Here is a 26,624-nt window from a genome sequence, read left to right as displayed (position 1 = left end):
CTTTATAGCAGTCATCCTACTCTTAAAATGTCTAGTCAATTTCTTGATTGATGCCTGGGTCTTTTGCTGGATATAAGTCATTGCCATGTGTCTGCTGTGTCCATTTAGAGTTCCAGCTCCTTAGTACATGCCTGGCACCTCACAGGTCCTCAGTAGCTACTATTTGCTTCTTTTGCAAAGATTTTTATACTCTGCTATATGCCAGGCACTGTGTAAGGTTTGGGGAATGCAGTGGTGAACAGGACGGAAGGGTCACTGTGCGTATGCACAGTCAGGGCAGGGAGGCTGGGACAGAAAATAAACAAACCAAAAATAGCGCCAGAAAAATAGAAGGTGACCTGGGCTACAAAGGTAATAAAATCATAAGATCTGATGGGGGTGAAAGTGTTAGTTGCTCAATCATGTCTGACTCTTTGTGACCCCAGGGACTTTAGCCCACCAGGCTTCTCTGTCCGTGGGATTCTTCAGGCAAGAATACTGCAGTGGGTTGCCACTTCCTTCTCCAGGGGATCTTTCCAACCCAGGGATCAAACCCAGGTCTCCCACATGGCAGGCAGATTCTTTATTATCTGAGCCACCGACTGGGTGGTCACTTAGATTGCGTGGTCTGGGGACAGGAGATGACGCTTCAGCTGAGAACCAATTGAAGGGAAGTCGTGGGCAAGGAAGACCTGGGGGAAGAGTGTTCTCAGCAGAGGGAACAGCAGTGCGAGGTCCCTCAGGGTGTGTGAAAGACCAGCGTGGCTGCTAGCTGCTGGGCAAAGCAACGCAGGAGGAGGCGAGGCCCAGAGGGAGGGCCTGGGAGGCCAGGGAAGGGGTTGGGGTTTTATCTTAAGTGTGAGCAGAAGCTTCTAGAGGGCTTTGAGCAGGGCTGTGGCCTGGCCTCATTTACACTTTACAGAGACAGGCTCCCAGTGAGGGGATTGTCACTTCAGTCCAGGTGGAGGGCCAGTGAGGCGGCCCGGGTCGGGGAGGGGAGAGGCAGTCAAGCCCTGGTCTGATTTAAGATGATGTTGGAGGAGAGGTGATGTCTGTGGTTGTAGGGGGAGGGAAGCCAGGGTGCTGTTAGGTTCTGTGGAGTGAATGAGCCTCAGGACATCACTCACAGGCTGCTCTCAGATGTTTGTGGCCTCAGCCATGGGATAAGGAAGCAGACTCAGGTGTGCCAGGAAAGCTGAGCATGTGATGAGGGACTCCAGGCATCAAACACAGGCCATGTCACTTGGATTGTTTCTTGTTTTACCGTCTGTGTTGGTGCCAAGCTGGTCTTCACTGTCACCATTGATGCAGACCTTGGGATGCTGGATGTTCATTATTTGCTGAAAGCAGGTTATCTGTTCTGTGATCTTTGTGCCAGTTGCCTGGTCCGATAGTAGAAGGACCAGGATGCCGGGCCCAGCTCTGGCACTCACTCAGCCTGCAATTCTGTTTCCTCATCGGCAAAAGGGGAATCAGGATGTGGTCCTCCTAAGGTGCTTGTGGGAACATGAATAATATGTGGGCCTAGCCCAGTACCTACTGCATTCACACTCCCAGAAAACAGACTCTTGTCAAACCTCTTATCCAAACCGATCTCAGCTCCCACATCCATAAAGAGGACTTGTTCCGCCCTGTATTTCGCTCAACACTGGTCATCAAGCGTATGCTCAGGGGTTTCTGACTCTTTGCAACTCCATGGACTGTAGCCCAGCTGGCTCCTCTGTCCATGGGATTTCCCAGCAAGAATACTGGAGTGGGTTGCCGTTTCCTCCTTCAGGGGATCTTCCCGATCCAGGGATCAAATCTGGATCTCTTGTGTCTCCCACCTTGGCAGGCAGATTTTTTACCATTAGCACCACTGTAATGTGATTTTTCTGCCTGAACCTGAGCATCTGATATCCATAATATCTTTCATCATTTCCTGCTCTTTTTTAAAAGTGATTTTTAGAGTTTATTTGTGTTTATCGGAGTCCAGTTGCTATACAATGTCATGCTAGTTTCTTCTGTAGAGCAAGCAGATCTGCTATATGTATACATATATCCCCTCTTTGTCACCAGGAGCATTGAGTAGAGTTCCCTGTGCTATACAATAGGCTCTTATTAGTTACCTATTTTATTGATTTCATTTCTGTAAGTGCTGAATTTTATTTTTCCCATTCAGTGCACGGAATTGTCTTTCGTGTATTTGCTTGTATCCCACAAATAAAAGATTACATGTTAGTTTACTCAACAAACCCATATTTAGAGGTAGGTTGCCTAGTGATCCTGAGGAAGCTGATGTGTTATTCCTTCTCTGCATTGAAGGATCAGGAAGTTTGTTCTCTCTGCGTGGCTGAGAAGTTTTTCACCTAGCAGGACGGGGGTAGGCAGTGGGGTTGGGGGTGGGGACAAATGTCCCCATAAAATAGAGCGCAAGCTGCAACCTGCGTTTGGCTGTAACCCAGGAGTAACATCAGAAACAGGTGAGAATGACCACCTTAACTCACCGGGCCCGTCGTACTGAAGTAGGGAAGAATTCTGAAAAGAAGGTAGAAAGTGAGGAAGACATGAATCAAGACCGAAATCAAGACAATGAGGACACTGGAGATTCTAAGGATATCCGCCTCACCCTTATGGAAGAAGTATTGCTCCTGGGACTAAAAGATAAAGAGGGTTACACATCTTTCTGGAATGACTGCATATCATCTGGCCTGTGAGGTGGCATCCTGATAGAGCTGGCCATGTGAGGTCGAATCTATCTAGAACCCCCCACCATGCGTAAGAAGCGACTACTAGACAGAAAGGTACTGCTAAAGTCAGACAGCCCAACGGGTGATGTTTTACTGGATGAAACTCTCAAGCACATCAAAGCAACTGAACCCACAGAAACTGTCCAAACATGGATAGAGCTACTCACCGGTGAGACCTGGAACCCTTTCAAATTACAGTACCAGCTGAGAAATGTAAGAGAGAGAATTGCAAAGAACCTAGTAGAGAAGGGTATTCTAACCACTGAGAAGCAGAATTTCCTCCTATTTGACGTGACTACTCACCCAGTGACCAATACAACAGAGAAGCAACGACTAGTGAAAAAACTTCAAGATAGTGTCCTAGAGCGGTGGGTACATGACCCTCAGCGTCTGGACAAGCGAACACTAGCACTACTGGTGCTGGCCCACTCCTCCGATGTGCTGGAGAATGTCTTCTCCTCTCTGACGGATGACAAGTACGATATGGCAATGAATCGAGCCAAGGACCTAGTAGAACTGGACCCTGAGGTAGAGGGGACAAAGCGCAGCGCCACAGAGATGATCTGGGCTGTGCCGGCAGCCTTCAATAAATCATAAAGCCAGCTGTTGGGTTTCTCCTTTTCCATTGCTGGCCAGTGACTGTCAGAGACACCATCACCAAGTTTTTGTGTGATGAGATGTTTTCCATCATTTTTTTTTCCTCTTGAATCAAATTTGTTATTTGGGGAGAGCAATTCAGGGCTTCTCTGTAGACCTTGTCTCTTATAAGCAGGCTTTATATCTCCTTATACTTCCACTCCAGAGGTGAATAAATTGGGTGAACCAGCACTCATCCAGTAAACATTTTCTCTCGTTTCTTGGTTCACTTCCATCCAGTGTGGTTTTGGACTATCAGGAATATTTCAGTGAGATTTGGATTTCTCTAGCCATAGAATGTGAATGAGATATAGAGCAAACCATTTATCTCATTTTTTAAAGTTTGTTTTCTGTCTTAAATATATGTTTTCAGCCTATCTCCCAGGCTCTGCTAAGTAATGTAGCTTATTGAAGTAACCATCTCTTTGAATAAGGGGAAATAAAACTGATTTTTGGAAAAAAAAAAAAAAAACAAACCCATATTTAGGGAATTCCCTGGTGGTCCAGTGGTTAGGACTCCAAGGTTTCACTGCTAAGGGCGTCGTTTCAGTCTCTGGTGGAGGGACCGAGATCCCGCAAGCCTCACAGCAGAAAAACAAACAAACAAAAAACTCCTATGTTTATTGATTTATTGAACAAACGTTTGCCAAGAGATAGGTCCTGGGGCTGCAGAGATGAACTGTGCACGGCCTTGCCTGCCTCTGGCTGGAGGCCTGAGCCCCGCTACATGTCAGTATCCCCTGGGAAACGACTGATGTCTGGGCCCACCTCAAAGGAGGTGGTGATACTTGCATGAATCGAGGTTGAGACCCTCGGCTGTAACCAGAGACCCGGAGCAGAAAGGGATTTGCGCTGAAAAAGAGGAGAAGTGAGGTACGATGGGATCGGGGCCAAAAGGCCAGTGAGACATGCACAGGAGTGACCTCTCAGAACTGCTGCAGGGGCTGTGATGACCCCAGAATTGGGGCCAAACTGGCTCCTACCCTCCAGGAATTCAGAATCTTGTGAGAACCTGAGATGAAAATAGGAAAACACACATCTCGGCAAGAGCACACATCCAGGCCAACATGTGCTTCCTGGGGACTCCAGATGCACCGTTCTAACCATTTTAAAGTATATGATGGTTTTCTAAAGCATAAGGTTTTCAGTATATTTACACTGTTGTGTAACCATCACTACCATCTAGTTCCAGAACATTTTCATCACCCCAAAAAGAAATCCTATACCTCCCAACACACCCCCTCTCCCCCAGTCCTAGGCAACCAGTAATCTGCTTCCTGTCTCTATGGATTTGCTGTTCCGGACATTTCACATAAACCTGGGTGTTCTAGGGCACTCTGAACCTCAGTTTCCTCATCTCCCAGTGAGTATGAAGCCTCCTCCCTCAGTGTTATTGTGAGGGAATTCAGAGGACGTAGGTAGGGTCTGCCCACTGCCTGGAACAGGGCAGGGAGGATGTGGCCCCGATAATGGAAGGGAATCCTGCTCGGGAAGGGGGGTCTGATCCTGGTTAAAGGGCCCCACCTGTTGTGCTGGGATGGAGGGCTATTTCTGACACCCTGTGACTCTGTGTGGACCTCGTTTTCCTCTGGGCTGTTGAGAGGGTCACATGAGTCTGAAGGAGACGGTGCTTAAAAACACTGCCAGCACAGGGCGATCACCCTGTTGGAGTTAGCGGTTTCATGTTATTACAGATTTCATCTAGGATGTCCCACGTGTGTCTTGGTCAAAGCAGCCAGCCTGACCTGTTAAGTTTCTGATCTAATTGTCCCGAGACAGCTCAGAGTTTAACGTGGAAAGTGCACATGGAGTGTTTGAATGTATGAATCCATGTGTGACTAAGTGAGACAGACAAAAGAGAAACTGTCCAGGACAAGGGCGGGGAGAGGGAGGGACTGACATTTTTTTAAGAGTCTGCCATTTTCCAGGGAGCACTTGGGACCATGTCTTATTTGGGGCTGGACGGAAGTGGGGTCAATTTCCTCAAGCAGAGCTGCAGCCCTGGCAGTTGCAAGCCCAGTCAGCAAGCCCAGAAAGGGCATGAACAGCATCTGCTACTGGCTGTCACCTTCTTCCACTGTGATTGCCACAGGTGACCTTGACCCTGGTCAGACCCCCATGGGTCCACTCCTAGCTCCTTCTAGGTAGGAGTCCACACCTCTCTTCAGCACCAAAGAGAGCTCATCCACATTCAAGCGAGTGTTCTCCTTTCAGAAGGATACCTAATTTATATATTTAAAGAGCAATAAATCACTCACATACAATTACTCATTCAACAAATATATGGAGAGCTCTCCGCTGAGGTCACAGACTAAGGAGGATGCAGAGGTTAAGACAGGGTGAAGCCAGGGAAGGGTCAGTGGAGCACAATCAGGGTTCTGCTTTATCTCATGTGGATCTGGGGATGCCCATGGACAGCCAGGGGAGGCAGAACGCACAGGAGTTGTAGGTTCAATGGACCGCCAAGAATCTAAAGGGGGTTAGTCCCCTGAGAGGAGAGGGTCTGTCCTAGAGCAGGTATCCTGAAGGAGGCCCTGGCTGAGCTAAGGAGATTGGATAATTCTCCAGGTGAGGGCTGGGCGTGCTTGCCAGAGGGAACAGCAGGGCCAAAGGTTGGGAAGCCACACAGAGCCAGTTCATCCCAGTATTGGAAGTGATGGGAGGCGAGGTGAGAGAAGAGTCGGGGCATGGCAAAGCCTGACAGTGTGCAGGAATCTCAGGCCCACTTTCCTGGAGGTGCCGAGCCCTGGAGGGTCTGAGTAGAGGGCTGCCGCCTAAGCAGCCTTTACTCAGCCCTGCCTGGGGACAGAGAGGAAGGAGGCTAAATGCAGAGGATGGGGAGGAAGCTGTGGCCTGCACTAGGCAATGGCTGTGGGCAGACCCAGATGGGTCCATTCAGGATTCAATGACCAGCCACTATCAGGGATGAGGGAAAGGGAAGACTCTGTATGACAGTGTCTGATCAGATTCCGCCTCTGGAGATAGGACACAAAGGGAGAGAGATGGCCGCAAGAGTTCCAGGCTTTGCCATGTGCCATTGGAGGGGGCACAGGACAGCAGAGGAGATGGTCAGCTGGTGGGTCTGGAGTTGAGGGCAGAGGTCTGAGCCAGCCCTATGGATGGTCTGGGAGCACCAGTGGGCTTGGTACCAAAACCACTGGAGATCAATCACCTAGGGAGAGTGTGGGGAGGACAGATCTTGGGGCTTGGGGGAAGAGGAGCCCAAAAACAGGGCAGCGAGATAGGAAGGAGGAACACTAGGAGAGGTGAGCTGGGAGGGGGCAAGGAGCCGAGGGCTGGAGAGAGCTCATGGGATTTGTAACCAGGTGCTGGTATCCACCCTCTTGCATCTGTTTATCTGCTCCTCAAGAGTGGAGAAGAATGAAGGGGGAGGAAGCTTGAGAACTAAAACAAATGTGTGGCTCCCACTTAGGGACCATTGGAAGTCAGGTGGTGATAAATTTAGTCTAATCCAGGGAGGCTTCAGGGAGGAGGTGAGTACACTGGTGGGGGTTCAGAGGCAGAGTCCCCAGAATGCCAGGAGCTGAGGCTGGAGGAAGCAATGGCAGGGCCCACAGACCTTTATTCATTTGAATATTTCTTGTGCCAGTCTACATTCCAAGAGCTTGGGCTATACCGTGGAACCTTTGTAGACAAAGCTGCCATTCTGGCATAGGAGAGAGAGCAGAAAACTATAAACCCAACAAACTTGTGGGCTGTAGAGTGTGCTAGAAATGTAAGTGGTGTGGGAAGAAAGTGAACTAGAGCAAGCCAAGCTTGGGCCACGTGGAGGGAAGACGGTGCTGGAGGGAAGATGGAGCAAATGCATGAAGGTGACGGAGCAAAACTCAATCATACTGGGAGAGGCTGTCCCTGGTGGAAAGGACAGCCAGACTGAGGCCTGGGGTGGCTAAGAAGCAGCCAGGGGCCAGCGGGGCTGGAGGGGAGTTGGGGTTTGGATGGGAAATGAGAATGCAGGGAGGAAGATGGAGTGGGGCCTGATAGGCCCTTGTGAGGGCATCTTCTGTAATTGCTGTCCAGTGGGGGCCCCCGTGGGGCTCAGGTCACGATCTGACTCACCTCTGATAGGATCGATCTGGCTGCTGTGTTGAGGCTAGACCAGACAGTGGGTCAGGATAGAAGCCTGGAGATGAGCTAGGAGGCTGCTGCAGTAATCCAGGTGAGAGGCGAGAACCTCTGGGAACAGGTGGCACCAGAGGGGTGAGAAAAATGAGACTCTGGATAAGGGCTCATTGCACTTCTGAATAAGCTGGGTTCCAACAGGAGTGTCCTGGGCGACTGGGACAGGGAGCCATGAGGGGTGGCTGGACCCTGAAGTTCCTCCAAGGCAAGCAGCACCAGTGATGCTTGGGAACCTGTCCCAGAGATGCTGGGCAGGGACTGTCCTGGAAGCAGGACACAGCCATTCAGTTTCAGGTCCCAGACAGTCCCTCAATGAATGCTCCAGTTCATACAAGGCTCTGATAAAGGGCTTTGTAAGTGGGCTGGTATTGGTGTAATTAGGAGGGGGAAAGGAGTTATGCCTCTGCTGGGTGATGGATGAACTCCCACCACCCAGTGCTTCTGGTTGTGAGATCCGAGTCCTTCATCACTCTCATAGCTCTGTGATCAGCCACACAGCCCAGGTTTGCCCCACCAGCACCCACCAGGACCCTGAGACTGACATTCCCAAAGCTGCCTCTCGGGTCTTCATCCCAGTACCCAGACCTGACCCAGGGCAGAAGCCTATTGTGGAGGAATCATCAGGGAAAGTTATTGCTGTGGATACAGGAGGAGAATTGAACTCTACAAGAAACATAGGGATAGTTTCTCTGAAGAGAATCAATGTTGACAAATGAAAATAACAGTAAAGAGGCTAAATATACTCAGAAGCAAGAAGTTACTCTTTTTTTTTACTGAAGTTATTATATAACTTACTGAATTTATTATATATATATAAATTACTAAAGTTAATATATAATATTATATGTTACAGGTGTACAGTATAGTGACTCACAGTTTTAAAGATATACTCCATTTCTGATTATTATAAAATACTGACTGTATTCCTTGTATTGCACAGTATATCTTTGAGCTTATTTTATACATAACAGTTTGTACTCTTAATCCCTACCCCTATACTGCCCCTGCCCCTTCCCTCTCCCCACTGGTAACCACTAGTTTGCTCTCTATGTCTGTGAATCTGCTTCTTTTTTGCCACTTTAGGTGTAACATTAGGTTGTTTACTTGAGATTTTCCTTGTTTTTTGAGGTAACCTTGTATCACTATAAACTTACCCCTTAGAGCTGCTTTTACTGCCTCCCACAGATTTTGGATCACTGTGTTTCATTTTTCTTTGTCTCTAGGTATTTTTTGATCTCCTCCTCGATTTTTTTCTTTTTGCCTTTTCATACTGTTCATGGGGTTCTCAAGGCAAGACTGCTGAAGTGGTTTGCCATTCCCTTCTCCAGTGCACCAAGTTTTGTCAGAACTCTCCACCATGACCCATTGATTTTTTTCAGTGTTCCACTGGTTATTTAGTAGCATATTATTTAGCCTCCATGTGTTTGTGGTTTTTTCCTTATATTTGATTTCTAATCTCATAGCATTGTGATCGAAAAAGATGCTGGTATGATTTCAAATTTTTCTTTAATTTACCGAGACTTGTTTTGTGGCCCAGCATGTGATCTATCCTGGAGAATGTTCCATGTTCACTTGAAAAGAACGTGTATTCTGCTGCTTTCAGATGGAATGCTTTATAAATATCAATTAAATCCATCTGATCTAATGTGTTATTTAAGGCCTGTTTTTACTTATTGATATTCTGTCTGGACGATCTCTCCACTGATATAAGTGAGGTGTTAAAGTCCCGCACTATTATTGTATTACTGTTAGTTTCTTCTGTTGTGTCTGTAACATTTGCCTTTTATATTAAGGTGCTCCTGTCTTCTGTGCATACATATTTATAGTTGTTATATCTTCTTGGACTGACCCTTTGATCATAAAATTTCACTCTTTTTTATGGCTGAGTAGCATTCCATTACATATATATACTGTATCTTCTTTATCCATTCATCTGTTGATAGACACTTAGGTTGCTTCCATAACTTGGCAATTGTAAATAATGCTGCTGTGAACATTAGGATGCATATATCTTTTTGAATTAGTGGGGTTTTTTTTTTTGGTGGGGGGTAATACATACACAGGAGTTGAATTGCTGGGTCATATGGTAGTTCTATTTTTAGTTTTTGGAAAAATATTCATCAATAAACCACACTTGGTTTTTGCTTTAAAAAAAAAAAAAAAGCTCACAACCCTAAACCCTTCTAACTTTGTTAGTAAAGAACCAAATGAAACTAGAGTTTATGTGTCCAGGGGGAGGTTGTTGCAGGTGTTCAAACATCTGCTGAACTCTTGCTCTGGGCTGGATGCTATCGCAGGAACCATATATATATATATATGAGAAGATATAGCAGTGGAAACAGGGCAGAAGTGGAGACTATGGAGAGAGCCCTACCTTGGACAGAGTGGCCAGGGTATGTCTCTCCAAGCTGTCTGACATTTGAAGAAGAAGGAACTAGCCTTGTGACGACTAAGGGAGGGCATTGCAGGCAAGGAACAGCATGTATGATGGCTCTGTGCGTGGACAACTGTCAGGGTTGTGCTGGGCATGGTGATCAAGGGGGAGAGTGGTTTAAAATGATGTTAGAGATGTTACTGCCGAGTCATGCAGAGCCTTGTGAAGCCCCGTTTACAGACTACAGAGCTGGATTTTTTCCAAAGTGCCATGGGAAGCCATTAAAGAAGTTTGGGCTCTGAAGGTGGCACTAACACTTTTACTTTTGAGGACAATCATTGGTGACTGAGTGGAGAGTGGGCTGGAGGGGCAAAAGAGCTGTAGGGAAGACCAGCCCGGAAGCCACAGCTGTTGTCCAGGTGAAGGAAGATGACTGCCTGGATGAGGGCAGTGGCCAAGGGGAAGGAGAGGTCGACAGATGGAGCCCAGATGCAGTTTGGAGAGAGAGCCAGCAGGATGGGGTGGAGGGAAATGAGGAGGGAAAAGAGAGAGTCTAAGGGAGGAGATAGGAAGACTATAAGTTGATGCCAACCAGTGTCTCCCAAGAGTTTGTTGGCCCTGGGACCATCTGCCGAGCAAGGCACTGATTCACTCAGCTCACTTGTACGTAACACCTCCTATGCGCTTAGTGGGTGCTCAGTCAGGCAACACAGAGAGAAGTCAGAACTGTTCCCTGCCCTGGAGGAGGCTAGAAGAGGCGGGGATAAACACAGAGAGAAGCCAGAACTGTTCCCTACCCTCACTGGCTAGAGGAGGGGGGGGTAGAAAGCTGTCCTCAAGCAGCATACAGTGGATACAAAGTGCTGCTGAGCACAGAGGTGGGAGCTCTGAGCCACCAAGGATGACTGCTCGGAGGAGGTGGCATGGAGCTGTGACTCGGAGAGCAGTTAGGACTTTGACGAGCAGATGGGGTGAGGGCGGCGGGAGAGCAGCGTATGAGCACTGACGGAAGGTGAAACACGTTCACTCCAGGTGAGACAAACAGCGTGAGAAAAGTAGGCAATCAGGAGTCCCAAGGTCTGTTGGAAGCCTCAGCATGGTCCCACTTGGAAGTGTAGGATACTGGCGAAGGGGGGGAGGGAGGGTGATGGGAGAGTAAAGCTGTATCAGGATGGACCAGCTGAGGATTTGGGATGTGATTTTAGAATAGTGAAAGCTTTTGAGCTGAGTTAAGCTGATCCGGTGGTGTTTGAAGACTATTAATCTCACAGAGATGGGAAGGAGGCTGAGTCCCTGCACATTTGTGCGTCTAAGATCATGCCAGGATGTTGGCCTTGTTTTGATCCTTGTTACAGCCTGGTTCATTGGGACTTGATTTATGCTCCCTCTCCATCCCATTCCTCTCTCTAAATATGGTCAGGCTGCAACTGGGGATGGTGTCTGTTAGTCCTTCAGCGAGGGCCTTCCTTCAGTTTATCTAGACTGGCCGGGACCTGGCCTCCATGCTGCCCTTTGCCCTTTGGCCTCTGAAGAAGGAACCCAGTAAAGATTTAAGATGTCTGGGACCAGTCTGTCTGGGAAGCTTTCAGACTGTGATGTTTACACTGGGGCCTCTGCCCACATCCAGAGCAGGTGGTGACAGCAAGCCCTTCTTCTTGGTCACTCCTCTTCCTCCCCTCCTGGACTCCCCTGGAGTCCTTCCCTCCTCCAGGTCTGGAATTTGGGATTACAAATGGGTTGCTCCAGCAGCCACCTGAGACAGAGCTGTTTTTTGTTTGTTTGTTTGTTTTCCTTTCTTACTGGGCCAGGAGAATTGCTGAGCTCAAGAGATTCTAAACTCTGATTGTGCTGGAAATGCAGATGGCAAGAGTGAACATCAACATCTTAGGAATCAGTGAACTAAAATGGACTGGAATGGGCAAATTTAATTCAGATAACCATTGTATCTACTACTATGTATAAGAATCCCTTGATTCTCTGTAACAGGCACTTTTTCTCTTTCCCTTCTCCTCCCTTTCAAGTCCTTTCCCTTGTACTCCAAGTTCACTCTTTTTCCAAGTTCTGATGAATCTTCTCTTCCCCACCCTACCACACACACAGGCGGTGCCCTGCCCTCCTCCACTCTCCCTCCCTCTCTCACCTTGAGCTGACTTTGCTCCCACCTGTGGTTCTCAATGGTGGGGGGATGTAAAAACAGCCCCCCTAGAGTCCATTTAGAAATGTGGGGATTCCTGTCTATTGTCAAAATGACTTGGGGTGGAAGTGACATTTGATGATTGGGGCCAGGGATGACAAATGTCCTGCAGGGGACAGTTTACACAACAAAGTCCCTCCTCAGAGGAGTACTAATAGGAACCTGCTGAGAAACTGCATAGCCACCAAGCCTTGTTTTGATGCAGCCAGATTTCAAGTGTCCCGAGGAGAGTTCATTCTTTCCATTTTTGGAAAACTCAGTGACCCACATCGCTGCTGCCGTGAAAGACAGTTACTGTCTCTTCTGATGATTCTGTTTCAGTTCGGATGATGGCTTGAGGCTAGTTCACATTCATTTCTCAACCATTTACAAAGCACCTTGCCAACAGCAGAAACATGAAGAATAGGCAAGACCTGGCCCAGGTCCTTAGAGAGAGCTTGTGGCTATATTGCTGAGTAACTCTAGTGGTCTTTGAGGACCCCACCAACTCACAAGCCCCTGGAAGGCAGAGAATGGGTCCACTTCATCCCCATGCCTACCCCCACAGAGCTGTAAATAGCGCCCTGCTCCCAGACTCTCAGTGATTTGCGGCGTGTTGTACGGACCCCAGGGTGCTGGTTGTGGCTGTTGGCATCCTGGTTGGCTGGAGGGCAGGACTCTGTGTCCGTCACCAGGGATGTTGTTCTTCTTGTGCTGTCGGTGCCGATATATGAAGTTGAGCTTGGACACACGGTCTTACATGGTCAGGTGTTTGTGTTAGGTTGTGTCTTCACGGGCGTCATGCTTTTCTTGACTTTCATCGGTCATCTCGTCTTATGTCAGGTGCCCTGGGGCAGAGCCTGAGCTGGGTTCAGGTGTGTGTTATTACTGAAGGAGGGCTTTCAGGAGGAAGCGGGAGGGAAGTGAGAGACACAGGACTGGAAAGGGAAGGAGCCGATCAAGTGTATGATTTCAGGGGAAACCATAAGGAGCTTGGGATGGGAGCGGCCCCAGCCTTTTTTTTTTCTTCTCACTCTGTTGGGTCGTAGTTGTGGCACGTGGGCTCTTCAATCTTCATTGCAGCATGTGGGATCTTTAGTTGCAGCAAGTGGGATCTAGTTCCTTGACCAGGGATTGAACGTGGATCTCCTGCAATGGGAGTGTGGAGTCTTAGCCACTGGACCACCAGGGAAGTCCCAAGGGGGCAACCTTTTATGCCTCCAAATCACCAACTGCCCTGGGGGAACCCCAACAGCGTCTCCTCATTCCTCTTAGAAGCCAGGAGGATCTCCATCAAGCTAGGTGCCCTGTAACATGCTCTCAGTTTCTCGGATCAAATCTGGCAGCATCTATCACTATACAGACCTACCTAGTTTTGTCTTAATACCTAGGAGATTTTTAAATGTCTCCCTCAGCATCTCCCCACTTTTTCTCTTTTCAGTCTCCTCGTCTTCCCTTTCCACTGGTCTCCTGTTGCCATTAGGACAGAGCCCAGTGTGCTGAAGCCCCCTGCTCACCACAGAGACTTGGAGAGTTTGGAGGGCCACACATGGAGGGGGGCTGGTCACCCCAGCCCTAAGCCACGGCCGACTTGCAGCAGAAAGCCCCCCCTCCAGGCCCCACTCCCAAGGCCAGAACCCTGCATTCCTTCACAGTCAGAAATATACAAAGGATTTTTGTCTCATTTCTGAGAACATTCTGGGGCTCACAACCAGCAAAGCGGTTCATCTCTGTACTCAACTCTAAGATGCTTTCCGTGGGCCCCTTAAAGCCCTGTGGGATTTACTGGCTCAGGTATTTCCACCAAACTGCTCCTCATTCCGAGAGACACTCCAGGAGGGTGAGCGTGAGGTAGTGGTGGTGGCAGCTGACGTTTATTAAGTGTTGCTGTCTCCGAGGCACAGCCATTAAGTAATACGGTTAATTCCTTTCTTGCTTGCTTTTTTTTTTTTGAACGCACATCCCACAACTCCTCCATCCCCCCTGCTTGGAAGTCTTCCCACTCTGTGCTGGCGTTAGCAGTTCCATCACTGCCTGGAAAGTTTCTAGATTCTTCCCTATTAGGATTTGAACCTGCATGGCCAAAGTTCAGCATCTGATTTACATTTTGCAAGGAAGATTCTGGCAGCCGTGTGGAGGACGGATGAGGGAAGGAAGAGACCAGTTAGAAGGCTGCTGTCAAGGGGGCAGGTGAGGGCAGAAGGGACTGGAGGCCAAGTTCAAAGGAAGAACTGACTTTTGTTGGATTGAATGGAGGGAGCGGTGGAGGGGGAGAATGGCAGGAAAGACGCCCAACTTTCTGAAATGAGCGGCTGGGTGGATGGGTGACTGGGGGAGGAGAGGGCTGTGGGGTGAAAAGGAGTTGGTTTTGGGACACAGACAGTCTGAAACGACCTGTGGTCTATCCAGGTGGAAATGCTCAGTCAGGAGCTTGGGAGAGGTGCTGGGAATAAAACTGTAAATATGGGAGTGGCTGGCACCTGACTGCTGTTTGAAGGCCTGGGACTGCATGCATCTTCTGGGGAGCGAGTGTGGAGAGAGACAGGAAAGAAGCCGAGGCAGGCCAGGGAGAGGCCACGTGCAGCCCAGGACCTAAGAACATGGCCGCCACTTTCTTTCCCTTTTTCAAGATGACAGCTTCCTTTCCCTCCTTTATTCCCAGAGCTAGATTAAAGCTGATCCACTACCGAGGCCATCACCCAGGTGGATGGTACCGGAAGGCATACCACACTCATGGGCTGTGGCCTCACGGGCCACACCCAGTGTTTAAAAAAACGAAAGAAACAATAGTGTTGTTTCTGAAATGAGCAGGTGGGTGAATGGGTGATTGGGGGAGGAGGGGGTTGTGGGATGAAAATGAGGAGTTGGGTTTGGGACACGGGCAGTCTGAAATGACCTGTGGACTATCCAGGTGGAGATGCTCAGTCGGGAGCTTGGGCAAGGTGCTGGGAATAAAAGATACCTTTTAAAAATCCCGATTTCTGTGTTCTCTTAAAAATCAGCATCTCCCTGTGCTATTGAATGGGAAGTGTGAACCAAGGTTCAGAGTGGAGTCCTCAAGGTGACAAGGGGAGTTTGAGGCAGTGTGAGCTCGGGGAGGGGAGGAAAGGAGAGAGAAGGTGGCTGCAGGTGGCAGGAGGGACTCTGGTGGGGGTTGGGGAAGGGGAGCCTGGAGGGACTGGAGGGAGTCTGTGTTCTTTGCTAAGCTTGGTGATCCTTTCCTGCTTCTCTAGGGCAGCAGTCCCCAACCTTTTGGCACCAGGGACCCGTTTCGTGAAAGACAATGTTCCCCTGAACATTGGTGGAGGATGGTTTTGGGATGATTCATGTAAAAGTGTGTTACATTTATTGTGCACTTTATTTCTATTATTATTACCTTGTGATATATAATGAAATAATTGTACAACTCAGAATCAGCTCATCGGACTTTAGACTCTCACAAGGAGCACGCAACCTAGATCCTTTGCATGCACAGTTCACAGCAGGGTTGGAGCTCCTTTGAGACTCTAATGCCGCCACTGATCTGACAGGAGGTGGAGCTCAGGCGGTAATGTGAGTGATGGGGAGCGGCTGTAAATACAGATGAAGCTTCACTTGCTCTCCCTCTGCTCAGCTCCAGCTGTGCGGCCTGCTTCCTGAACAGGCCACAGACAGTACCACTCCATGGCCTAGGGGTTGGGGACCCCTGCTCTAGGAAACCTTTGGCAAATGCTTGTTCCTCATTACTGCCTGTAGGTTAGTCCTGGAGATGGGGTCGGGGGAGGGGAGATGCTGAATTGGTGTCGGGGTGGATCTGAGACAGGAACCAAGGCCACAGGAACTCCTTGCGTCTAGTTTACCACATTTCCACCTAAGAGAAGTACTGGAAAGGCTCCACACCCTTTATCTGAAGCTTGGAACTAGCAGTGTTTCAGAATCAGAATGCTTCAGATTTTACAAAAGCAGTGTCACATATGTACTGTGGATTAAATATCACCCCCAGGCAGTCCAGCACCTGATAATAGTTCTGCAGTGAAACGTGTGGATGTTCACACTAAATGAGATGAATCACAAACCCACTTCCCCACAACTCAGGTTTTGCAGCAAATGACAGAGAGTTGAGGTCCTGCATTTGAAAGACAGTCTCTTCCGAACTGACTGGCTAAACTGTGGTACATTCATACCATGGCACGCCATTCAGCAAATTTCTAAAAAGGCAGCTCTGATCATACTGATGTGAAAGCACTGCCAAAATATAATAAGTGGAATAAATATTCTACCTGATAACATCCCTAGTGTGTGTATGGGATGCTGTCTCGCAACCGTGGCATTTGTTTATGGTACCTCGGGTTTCTGAAGCAGGTGGACACAGCTGGTTCCTGAAGCATCACCCTGTCTGTATGAGGCAGCCATCACCTCGAGGCCCCATTGATGTCCCTGTCAAAGGCAGGTGATGGGACTGTTGGTTATGGTGACCTGCGTGGCCAGCTGTCATGAAAAATAAAGAACAGGTGACAGTGTCTGGGTTCTTGAAGTGTTTAATGGCCATTGGATTTTGGAACAGTGTGTCTAGGGAGACTATGACTATATGGAATTAAAGAGGGGAGAATTCATCCTGAATGTCAAATGAAAAGTTACTCCCTAATCTCTCCCTTGCTGAGAACTTTATTTCCCTTTTCCATTGCTCCTGGGGTTCAGGGTGGGCATGAAGCAAGCTTTGTGTTCCTAGGTCTTGAGCATGTCACACAGACCCTTTGGTTGAATAAGCCCTGCCCTCCATCCTTAAGAGGAAGAAGTAAAGGGCTGGGAGTGTGGCTAGGGACATTCCTCAATGAAGCCACAGGTCGGAGGTCCAGGCACCCCCAGGCAATGTTCTAAACTGTTCTTCCAGCCACACCAAGGTGCCCTGCTGCTAAAATCTAGTGACAGTGGTCTTGGCTTGGTCCAGCAATAGGATCTGTATGGTAGAAAGAAAATGGACTTGGACATCAGTTGGTGCAGGAATCCTGGCTTCTCCCGTGACCTATCCTTACTGAGCTTCTGAAATTGGGGACTAGCTGGGGACAGTGACACCCACATGCCCTGACGAATCAAGGGACCTCAATCAGATGATACGCATGCATGCAATGTGACTTAACAAGCAATTACTAAAACAGCGGGGTGGGGGCGGGTAGAGTGTTATTATCGTTATATTTTTATTAAGCTCCTTAAAATATTTTTCAGATATAAATGTATTCCTCCATAAAATCTTCTGAAACCTTAGGCATTTGCTCACCTGTCAGATGACAAACAAGAAACGTTAGTGAAGGCTCAGAAACAGCCTGGTGGGCCCAGTCTAGAGGTCTGGTGTTGCATGTGAACATAGATGATAGTGGCCATGACTTTGCAGATGGTGATCACAGCATCTTTGTACAACAGGCAAGTTGTTTCTCGTTCACCTTGTGGGGTTGAATGCATCCTGGGCCTTGGTCTCCTGCACTGGGACATTGAGTTGCTCTGCCTGGAATAGGACAGAGAAACCCTGCTCCACTGTACCTTCCACCATCGAGGGAGTGCTGTTTGAAAGAGGGTGGTGTCATCTCTCCAGCTAAGCAAGGGATGGTCTCTGGTGACTTTTTAGAAGAACCACTATTATTGGGCCTCCTCCCCAGGAGAGATGACAGAGTTCGGCCTGGCGCGTCAGGGAGAAACATCCATTGGTTTATGTCCCCTTCTTTCACCAAAGGAAAACAAGACAATATGAGCAGTGCCTGTTCCCAGCTCCCCAGTTTCTGTGTCACCCTCGCCAGCAATCAGAGAAGGCCAAAGGCCACCGTTTCCTGGAAGAGATGTCGGCCTGGCCCCCGCTCCTCCCGAGAGAGAATGGGCTCCTTGTTCTCCGATTTAGAATGAACTGGACTGTGGGTGGCACAGGCACATTGTCTCCTGCCTTGGCAGAGAGAATCATGGAGGCTTTGGAAAATAATGCCTTCGCCTCTTCTTGGACGCTATTACGGGCAGTTCCGCCGCACAGCCTCTCAGTAGCTGGGGGTCATCGTGGCGGCCATTGGCCTGGAATCTCAGGTTCCAGCCGGGAGGGCATCAGGTCTGACTCCTTCCGTTGGCTGGGATTGGTGCGGTGCACTCTGGGGGGCGGGTCTGGGCTGCACTGTTGGCTTTGCCCACCCTGGAGGCATCCGTGTCTGCGCCACGTGGAGGAGCCAGGGAAGAGCCCTGGAGGCCTTCCAGTCCCCTGATTTTCAACTGGGAGACTTTGTCCCCAGGGAACATTTGGTCGTCACAGTTGGGAGAGGGATGCTAGTGGTATCTAGTGGGTAGAGGCTGGCATCTGGCGTGTCTGATGCACAGGATAGCTCCCCCAGCCAAGAATGATCCAGCCCTGCCTATCAGTAGTGTCGAGGCTGAGGAACCCTGCTCCAGACCAAGGTCACCACTCCCGTCTGCCCCATGGGTGTTTGAAGTCCAGACTAAGGAAGTGACTTTCAAAAGTTCCAGGGGTTTCCAAGCAACCCCTTCAGCTTATGTGGCCTTGATCTTTAGAATGAGCTGCTTGTTCAGAAAGAGAACAGAATCCCCAGGCAGGAGCCAGTTGCCACGTTTGAGATCCTCCACCCAGTGTCAGCGTGCCCCACCCTTCAGACAGGCCAGCATCATAGAAGTTGTCTACGGAGAGTGTGGTGGTGGGGTTCTCGTGGGCCTGGGCCCCTTCCCCAGCAGCGAAACTGCACAACTGCTCATCACAGCGTGCACAGCCACTCGGTAGACTTCTGCCTCACTATCTCAGAGACATAGTGACCACCCTTCCGGTCACGTGTTCCACTCCCCGAGTCATGTGGCTGTTGAGGGTGCCCGCCAAGCGTGGGTGTTGGGCTGTGCCCCAACACACTTACATCAGAGAGCTGAGTTGTTGGGCCTCCCCACTGCTCCCATCATCCCCGCAGTGGTGACAATGACGTATTAAGTGTCGCATCTGACTCTTTGCAACTCCATGGACTATAGCCCATCAGGCTCCTCTGTCCATGGGATTCTCCAGGCAAGAATACCAGAGCGGGTTGCCATTTCCTTCTCCAGGACCCAGCAGCGGGAGCAGAAGCCTGACAACTCAGAAGCTCCAGTTCTGTCCCTCTACCAGCAGTTCTGTGATGTTGCATCTTTGGTCCGTAGGAACCCTCAGTCTCTTTACCTATAAAATGGTGCTCATGAGTCCTGCCTTGCCCTATTTGCAGGGGAGGAGAAATGAGAATGAAATAAAAGAATCTGAAGAAAAGAATGCTTTGAAAATAGCACTGTCACCATATATGGGGCTATCAGATTTTGTTTTCCACGAGGTATGAAAACTACTCTTGGCTGCCTTTTTGGAAAGGGAAGTAGAACATCTCACCTCGCGTCACCCTGGACCAGTGCCAGCCAGTACAGTTCCTGCGATGATGTGAATGAACCGTATCTGTGCTGTCTCTATGGTAGCCATTGACTACATGTGGCTACTGAGCACTTAAAACATGGCTAGTACAAGTGAGGAACCGAATTTTTAACTTAATTAAACTAAGGTGGTCACATGGGGCTGGTGGCTTCTCTGTCGGAGCTCAGCCATGGACCATCCGTATGAGTTTCTTTTCTCCTTAATATTATGGTTTTATCCCAAAGCCACAGACACTGCAGGCTTCTTCCTTTTCAAACAAAAACCAACTGAGCAGCAGTGATCTCTTCTAGCTGTGTCACCATTCCTTTGAAGTTGCGACCTAGACAAAATTCATCCTTAGATTAACCCAACTAGGACCTTTAAAATAGGACTTGGAACTAGCAAAGGGGGGTTCTGGGAAGGAATAATCAAGAACATAGAAAGTGTACATGAATTTCTTTGGGATGCAATTTCATCTATATTATGCTTAAAAGGCAGACCATGATCATTCAGTACCCTGGTGACCTTATGTTTGGGGCTCTTGACATGGACCCTGTCCTCAGAGCTAGGTCAAGGATTCTTTTTTTTTTTTTTAACTTTTTGTTTTATACTGGAGTATAGCAAATTAACAATGCTGTGATAGTTTCAAGTGGACAGCAAAGGGACTTAGCTATACATATACATATATAAAAAGCAGAGACATTACTTTGCCAACAAAGGTCCGCCTAGTCAAGACTATGGTTTTTCCAGTGGTTATGTATGGATGTGAGAATTGGACTGTGAAGAAAGCTGAGTGCCAAAGAATTGATGCTTTTGAACTGTGGTGTTGGTGAAGACTCTTGAGAATCCCTTCGACTGCAAGGAACTCCAACCAGTCCATCCTAAAGGAGATCAGTCCTGAATGTTCATTGGAAGGACTGATGCTGAAGCTGAAACTCCAATACTTTGGTCACCTGATGCGAAGAGCTGACTCATTTGAAAAGACTCTGATGCTAGGAAAGACTGAAGGCAGGAGGAGAAGGGGACGACAGAGAATGAGATGGATGGTTGGATGGCATCACTGACTCAATGGACATGAGTTTGAGTAAACTCCGAGAGTTGGTGACGAACAGGGAGGCCTGGCGTGCTGCAGTCCATGGGGTCACAGAGAGTCGGACACGACTGAGCAACTGAACTAACTGACTGATACATATATCCTGGACTTCCCAGGTAGCTCAGTGGTAAAGAATTTGCCTGCTAATCCAGGAGTCCCAGGAGATGCAGGTTCCATCCCTGGGTTGGGAAGGTCCCCTGGAGAACGGAACAGCAACCTGCTCCAGTATTCTTGCCTGGGAAAATCCTATGGACAGAGGAGCCTGGCAGGCTACAGTCCGTGGGGTTGCAAAAAGTCAGACACGACTGAGCGCGCGCACACACATACCCGTTCTCCCCCAGACTCCCCTCCCAGTCAGACTGCCATGGGACATTGAGCAGAGTTCCCTGTGCTACACAGTAGGACCTTGTTGGTCATCCATTTTAAATATAGCAGTGTGTATAGAGACAAGGATTCTTTTTTTTTTTTTTTTCAATTTTTATTGGAGTTTAGTTGCTTTACACTGTTGTGTTAGTTTCTGCTATACATCAAAGTGAATCAGTTAGACGTATACATGTGTGCATGCTAAGTCGCCTCAGTTGTGTCCAACTCTTTGCGACCCTATGGACTATAGCGCCCCCATCCTCTGTCCATGGAATTCTCCAGGTAAGAATACTGGAGTGGGTTGTCATGCCCTCCTCCAGAGGATCTTCCTGATCCAGGGATTGAACCCATGTCTCTTAACATCTCCCACATTGGCAGGCAGGTTCTTTACCATTAGCACCACTGGGAAACCCATGTATCCATATGTCCCCTCTTTTTTAGATTCCCTTCCTGTTTAGGTCACCACAGAGCATTGACTAGAGTTCCCTGTGCTATACAGTAGGTTCTCATCACCTTTTTTTTTTTTTCTGAGCAGTCATTCATTTATTGATAGCATTGTCTTTTTCCCTTTTTTTAAAAAAAATTTTAATTGGCAGGTAATTACTTTACAATGTTGTGGGGGGGGGGGGGTATGTGAATGTGTATCAGTCGCTCAGTCTTGGGTTACTTTCTGCCATACCTCCATGTGAGTCCGCCATAGGTATACACATGTCCCCTCCCTCTTGGACCTGCCTCCCAACTCTGACCTCATTCCATCCCCCTAGGTTGTCACAGAGGTTCTTAAAGGAGGTGTTCCCAGGGGAGACTAGAAGGAACTGGAAGAGAGGGGGACAAGGAGGGGGACGAAGCCAAGTGAGAGTCCAGGAGGCCTGAGCCTGATCCTGCAGGGGCTCTGAGGGTTAGTGAGGCCTCTCTGTTGTCCCCAGCCAGTGGTGAAGGCTGGATTGCCCCATCTCATACCTGGCACTGGTTGAGGACTCTCTGGGCTTCCGGGGAGTAAATTCCCTGGCTGTCTGCCATTCCAGCAGCCCGGGGCAGTCTTCTAAAGAAAATGCAGGTGCCCAGGAAAGTCAGGGTAGCTGCCCACTTCCTGCACGCCAGCACAGGTAGGAAGCAGCTCCCACCCTACCTCACATACCTTCACAGCCAAGTCTGGGCTGGGGCAGCTGCAACATCTGATGTCCAAATGCCCAACAAAGAAAAAGACCCTGATGGATTTACCTGGTTGTCCAGTGGTTAAGACTTCACCTTCTAATGCAGGGGTTCGATCCCTGGTCAGGGAGCTAAAATTCCATATGCTTCAGTGCCAAAATACCAAAACATAAAACAGAAGTGATATTGTAACAAATTCAATAAAGACCTTAAAAATAGTCCATATAAAAAAAAATCTTTAAAAAAAGAGATTGTACCCTAGGGGCCTTTGGGAAGGAGGAAGGGTCAGAGGTTCCCTGAGTGCTTAGAACTGTCAGAGGAGGAAAGAAACACAGCTGCCTGTGCCACTGCTGAGAGGCTAAGCCTTTCATCAGAGCTGGAGCCAGAAGTGTCTTGGAGCCTGACGCCAAAGTAGCCGGCTGTCCCAGCCTTAGGAGTCAGCCTGCTCCACTGAGGGACACTTTAGGCAGCTCCTGGGGATGTCAGTCCTAACTGCCTCCATCCCGTTACCTCTACTCACGGGCCCTAGACCTGAATTGAAGAACCATCAAGTGTGTTAGGGTGGTAACCCTGCCCTTGGTTGTTCGCCCCTGCAGTAGAGCTCCAGACGATACTTGGCATATTACCATAGTAGATCACCCCATCAACCTTCCAAGGAGTGTCATGCCCACCCGGGAACTGAGCACTTAGCAGGTGTGGTGTGGCCAAGTCACGACTGTCACTGTTGGGCTTCCCTGGTGGCTGAGATGGGAAGAAGCCACCTGCCAGTGCAGGGGACACAGGTTCGATCCCTGGTCCGGGATGATCCCACATGCCACGGAGTCACTAAACCCGTGAGCCGCAACTCCTGAGCCTGTGCTCCAGAGCCCCTTCTCTTCCACAGGAGAAGCCACTGCAATGAGAAGCCCGCACACTGCAACTAGAGAGTAGTCCCCACTCTCCGAAACTAGAGAAAAGCCTGTGCAGCAACAAAGACCCAGCACAGCCAAAAATAAATAATTTAAAAAGAAAAAGAGACTGTCGCTGTTAAACTCCCAGACAGAACAGGCCGTATGTTCCACATCTAGACACCTCCCGCCAGGGCACTGGTGTGACATTTGGAGTAAAGGGACCTTCTAAAATGTAAAATGGAAGGAGTGGACTGTTTACATGGGGAGTATCATTTTAGGGGACTCTCAGGTCAATCTTCTAAGCTTGTCTAAGAATCTCAGGCTAAGAGCACCAGAAGTTAGGGAGGGGTGGACACACTTGTTCTGTAAAAGGCCACAGAGTAATAGCTTAGGTTTTGTGGGCCATACAATTTCTGCTATAGCTACTCAACTCTGCCCATGCAGCAAGAAAGCAGCCATGATATTATGTAGACACATGGGCGTTGTCTGTGTTTCCAAAAAACTTTATTTACAAAAGCAGGTGGTGGGCCAGATTTGGCCTGTGGACCAGAGTTGGTCAACCAGTGGTCTGAGTTTATCCTGAACCCCTCTTCACAATTATTACAGCTGTTTGGACCAAGCAGATTCTACCTGACCAGGAAGTTATGAGACTCCATCATCTAAGTGCCCTCTGGAAGGGGAGAAAGTGATCCAACATGTATTGAGTATCAACTAGGTGCTGGGCATTTAACATAAACCACTGGGAGCATGTTCCTGTCCCAAAATCATGAGCTGCTCACAGGGATGAGCCCATTGTTCACAGTCAACCTATACTGGCTCTTTGGGTTCAGGGAATTCTTTTTTGTTTTGTTTTGTAGTTTTCTGCTGTTTGTACCTAAGGCACATGCACAGTTATCTCGCTGAGGCAGGAGTCAAGTATTCATTTAGCTGGTGGTTACAGAGTTAGTGTCCATTCTCCAGCAGCCTGGATCACAAGGGCAGGGTCCCTGCCAGCTGACCTTCATCTCTCCAGCACCTGGCACAGGATAGACTCTCAGTGGATAGGTATCGAGTGAGTGAATGGATTTGCCCTCGAATGATGAGTCAGGCTTAGGTGGTCCCCCAGAGCTTTCGCCCATGGCACTGTCTCATCACCTCTGGACAGCACTGTGCCGTTCTAAACTGGCAAATGTGGCCCTTCTGGGTCACAGCGCATCCGTAGCCCTGGGAGGGAACTGAGCCTCACGCATCTGGGGAGGGTCCCCAGGGCCGGGCACAGACAAAGGGTGGGCTACAGCTCCGGGAAGTCAGCAGGGCTGCCGAGGACAAGTCCCGGCCTTCAGAAGCCTCACAAAGAGGACTGTTTGGGCCAAGAACAAGGGGAGACGTGTCCTGCAGTCGCCGCCAGAGGCAGGATGAATGGTCCCAGGCAGCGGCCGGCTGTTCTCAGCTCCTGCCCGGCCTCCGCCTATACCTCTCCCTGACATGGGGAATGCCGAGGCCACCCCCACCGTAGAGACTTCAGTCCAATTCATAATTTTCCTTTCCTAATTAGGCCCAGGAATGATGGAGACAGTTATTAATAATGTATCAGGCTTTATTTAGTGCCTTCCTCAGGAGCCGAGCCTGAGAAATGTGTGTCTTATGATAAGCAGCCACACTGCCACCATGCTGGGCTCTGTGCCTGGGATGCTGGGTGGAAATAAATCAGAGGAGTGAACGTCCCATGGAGCTTGGGGAACCGGCTGGGACTCACAGATGGAAGGGCCTGGTGCCCCTCTCCAGGGCTTCACCCCTCCAAGCACCGGTGGAGAAACAGAGATTTGGGGCACCAGCTGCCTGTTCCCGTCCCTTCCATTGTGACTTAGGCCAACCCAGAGAGGACCTTTCTACAGGGCTGTCCCCTCCCCTTAACCTTGCAGGATCAGCCAAAATGCCACCTCCTCAAAGAGTCTTCCCCACAGCCGAAGGTGACACTCATCTCTCCTTTCCACACGCGGCATTGTTCCCTCTGGGTTTGCTTGCTCACTTGTTTTTCATCTGTGTAGCAGTTACGGGTCCACCCTGGAGCCAGATGTCTGGTTCAAACCCCAGCTCCAGCACCCACCCAAGTGAAGCTGGACGCCTTCATGTGATCACTTTCTGTGTCTCAGTTCCTGCCTCTGGTCCTGAGTTCACCCCCCAGGTGTGCCCTCAACCCCTTCACCCTGCGTTCACTTCATCATACATGCTGGGCCAACCTGACTTCCCCTCGGCAACTGACGGCAGCTGGGCAAAATGGCCAACCTGGAACTGGACATCCCTGGTCCTTTAAGCTCCTCCCTTCCCCAGCCAGTCACTCACCTGCCCTCCTAGAAAACCAGATCACACCTTCTCTGCTCCCCTTGAACACCCATCACCTGTCCTTCATCCTTCTCTCAGCTGCTGACCTGCCTCCCTCTTTGCTGAGATGACTGACACTGTTTGAAGGCAGCTTCCACCGACTCCCACCTGTCAGCCACCCCCTCCCTCCCCCTACCTTTCTTCCACAGCACAGCACTTCCCACCTGTGTTCAGGCCGACCCTCCCCTGGGTCACACCCACCAGCACACAAATGCTCCACCTCCCATCTTAGAATCCTTCCCTTCCACCATTTCTCCCCCCAGCTATGGCTGCATGTTGTTCTTCCCTTTTGCAACAAAACTCCACCAACAAGCTGTGCACACATGCTGTTTCCCTTTCCTCTCGGCACATTCTCTCCAATATGGCCCCAGTCAAGCTTCTTCCACTGCTCCTGCAAAACCACCTCTATGATGGTCAACGGTGACCACCATGTTGCTCCATCCAGCAGTTGGCTCTGAGACGCATGGCGCTTGTCTCTCAGCCACAGTGGGCACAGAGGCGCTGACCATCCCCTCCTCCTCGACATCCTTCCCTGACTCGGCCACAGGACTCCACCGTGCCTTGGCTGGTACCCCTGCTGGCCTCTCCTCCCGGCCTCCTTGCCTGCCTCCTCCTCTGCTCCTTGGCCTCTTCACGTGGGGCCCCTTGGGGCTCAGGTCTAGACTGTCTGCACTGCTCTATCCATAGCTTTCTCACTTGACGATCTCACGCCATCTCAGGAATTGTGCTGACAGTCCCCAAGTGTGTTCCTTCAGCAGAGCTTTTGCTTCTCAACCCAGAATCTAGATCCCACTGCTGGGTTGCCTTCTCCCTCACATGTGTGATGGGAATTTCAGACTTCACCCCCGACCTCACACCCTCCTGCCCCAGCTTTTCGCATCCCTCCATAGCAGCTCCATCCTTCTGCGTGCTCAACCTCAAATCCTTCAAGTCATTCTTAACTCTTCTCTGTCTCTAACACCCACATCCAAGTTTTCAGGGACTCTACCTTCCAAACATACTCAGAATCTACCTTTTCTCACCACCTCCAGAGCTGACACCCTCGACAGTCACTGTCAGCTCTCTCCTGGGCTATCAGCAGTATCCTCCCAGCTTCCCACACTCCCCATCACACACACACACGTGTGTGCATGCATACAAACACACATGCATACAAACGCACACAGTCTATAGTCTAAATACAGAGTGATTGAGCCGACACGTAACTCAGACCTCATCACCCTCTCTCCAGCCTCGCTGGGCACCTCGTTCTTAGTGTAAAAGCTCAAACCCTTCTCACAGCCTCAATTCTGAGCCACCGTTTCCTTTTGTCCTCCCCTTGCCCACGACACACCAGGCCTGCAGTGACCTCAG

The 26,624-nt window shown here is 49.5% G+C and overlaps 1 protein-coding gene and 1 pseudogene across 2 annotated transcripts in view; both read left to right on the top strand.

The window, feature by feature from the left end:
- Nucleotides 1-26,624, top strand: part of PRIMA1 (proline rich membrane anchor 1) — a 70,023-nt gene that overhangs the window by 18,104 nt on the left and 25,295 nt on the right. The window lies entirely within an intron of this gene.
- LOC133068473 (Golgi phosphoprotein 3-like) lies at nucleotides 2,367-3,305 on the top strand (annotated as a pseudogene).

The sequence above is a fragment of the Dama dama genome, chromosome 13 (assembly GCF_033118175.1).
Source record: "Dama dama isolate Ldn47 chromosome 13, ASM3311817v1, whole genome shotgun sequence".
Taxonomy (NCBI): Eukaryota; Metazoa; Chordata; class Mammalia; order Artiodactyla; family Cervidae; genus Dama; species Dama dama.
Note: the sequence above shows the minus strand (reverse complement) of the source record. Positions and strands in the feature narration are given on the sequence as shown.